Below are 2,349 nucleotides of genomic sequence, written 5' to 3'. Positions count from 1 at the left end.
CTGCTAACTGGTAATTTTTATCCAAATGTCCTTCAAATTCAACATGCCTTTCCCCTAAATCCTTTTTTGTATTTCTAATCCTGATTAATTACATCTTCTGCTAATCACCCAAGCCGGAAAACTGGAAGTCATCCTAGACTCCTCTTTCTCCCACACCTACATATAATCTATCATCAACTCTTATTGATTCTGAGTGCCCTCTCTGTTTATTTCTCTACCGTTATGACTTTTAGTCCAAAGCACCCTATCTTGCCTTGACCTCCACCTTCCCTTCGACCCCTTACAATCTATTCTCCACATTGCACCTAGAATGGTATTGTTAAACAAAAAACAAAACAAAACCACAATCTGATCATATCACCCCCTCTTTATAAACATGCATTGTTCCCCACTAACTATAGGATGAAGTCCAGCTTTGTCCCCCCCCACACACACACCAATGGGAGATTTCTTATTTCTGGAACAAATCATCCTGGTACTTTCAGACCTCTGTGCTTTTGGACCTTCTGACCAAATTCCCAATATAGTCAAGTAGTAGTTAAGATGACAGGTATTGAAATCAGATATATCTAGGTTCAAATCTTGGCTCTGCCTTCTACTTGGACTAGCTGTGTCAGGTTACCTAATCTCTATGAATTCCACTTTCCTCATCCTTTACCTGGGGGTAACAAAGACACTTAATGTGTAGGAATAAATGAGATAGTATCTGTGACACACTTATTATCAGTCCCTGTTTTCTCCACTGAGTGCCCATCTAACACCCAGGTCAAATATCACCTCCTCATACTTACCTGGCAGGGGAGATACCATGATCACGAAGGTGGTTTTCCCAGGGCGAGGCTTATCCATTGCACTCCGGATGTGCTGACCCCTGCGATTTCCCCAAATGTGGGAAACTTGACTGCGTGATTTGTGGTAGTGGGGGACTGCGTTCGCGCTTTCCCCTTAAAAAAAAAAATATATCACCTCCTCTATGGAGCTTTTCTTGGCTAATGGTGCTGCTGTCTTGTCCTCTCCTTTGTACTCCCATAGCACTTTTGTTCATATATAGTTTTAGCTGCTTGCCCACTTGCGCTCCAAGTATTTATTTGTACTTCTGTCCCCTCCCTAGCACCTGGCACAACACCCAACACGGTGAGCATGCAGTAAGCATTTGTTGAATGCTGAATGAATGAGGCAGACTTTTGGAATGTTAGATTTGTCCTCTGGATTTGAAGGTGTAATATATCACAGGATAACCTCAGCTATGAAGAGGAGGGGATACTCTTGGTACTCTAGTGTCCCGTCAGTATTTTTATTTATGCAATTGAGTTCTTTGCCAAGCTTTTGTTTATTTGTAATTCTGACTTTCTCTCCCTCTCTGTCCTGTGAGGGGAGAGTTTCCCGTGATAATTCCACCTAAATGTTCAGAGCTGTCAACATTTGCCTACACCCCTCTGCTCTGCCAGAGACTGCATCTGGGGAGGGCAAGGCCAGAGCCATATTTACCCCAGACTGTCTTTTTTCCACTCTGTGATCAGTATCTGTGTTGAATGAAGAAGGTAAAATCACTTCTTGTAATGATTATCTTACACAGGTCCCTTGCCCTTTCTGGGCCTCAGTTTCCTAACTATTAAATGAGGTCTTACTAGATGATCTGAAAGGTCATTCTCAGGGATAAAGTTCTGAGGATAACCAATATTTCCCTGTTGGTTTGTAGAGATTATATAGTGTTTTTACACATATTATCTCCTCTTATGAAATAATACCTCTGAGGTACATATTATCATACCTATTTTTCAAATTAAACTGAGGTTGAAGTAGCTGGATAGAATGGCTTGATTAGTTCTGCATCTCCTATGAAGTCAAATCCCTTTCTCTGTTCTGTTGTTATAAGGCCTTCCATGTAGACTGAGCTGAGCAAAGTACCTCTCTGTAGTGTGCCCTTTAAAAAGTAATTCGGGGATGCCTGGGTGGCTTAGTTGGTTAAGCCTCTGCCTTTGGCTCAGGTCATGATCCCAAGGTCCTGGGATCGAGTCTCACATTGGGCTCCTTGCTCAATGGGGACCCTACTTCTCCCTCTGCCTGCTGCTCCCCCTGCTCATGTCCTCTCCCTCTCTCTCTCTCTCTCTCTCTCTCTCTCTCTGACATATAAGTAAATAAAATCTTCAAGAAAAAATAAAAAGTAATGCATCCGTTACCATGCATGTTCTCAGGACTGCTATGGTGGAGAGCAGGGCACACAGCTTGCCACGGAAACTCAGATCTGTTAGTGATCGAAACCAGCACTGGGTCTGGAATAGACTTTTCTGGGAATATATATACATACAAACTTTGGCAGGAGTTCAATCAGTGCAGCTCAAATACTCA

General features: G+C 42.6%; 1 non-coding gene across 1 annotated transcript; it reads left to right on the top strand.

Moving 5' to 3' along the window:
* The first annotated feature begins 783 nt into the window (after positions 1-783).
* On the top strand, positions 784-947 carry LOC123787687 (U1 spliceosomal RNA). The gene has a single exon (XR_006778305.1). It is a non-coding gene; the product is annotated as a U1 spliceosomal RNA (small nuclear RNA).
* The last annotated feature ends 1,402 nt before the right edge of the window (positions 948-2,349 follow it).

Source organism: Ursus americanus, chromosome X (genome assembly GCF_024610735.1).
Source record: "Ursus americanus isolate L20-20 chromosome X, mUrsAme1.1.p, whole genome shotgun sequence".
In the NCBI taxonomy this organism is placed as follows: domain Eukaryota; kingdom Metazoa; phylum Chordata; class Mammalia; order Carnivora; family Ursidae; genus Ursus; species Ursus americanus.
Note: the sequence above shows the minus strand (reverse complement) of the source record. Positions and strands in the feature narration are given on the sequence as shown.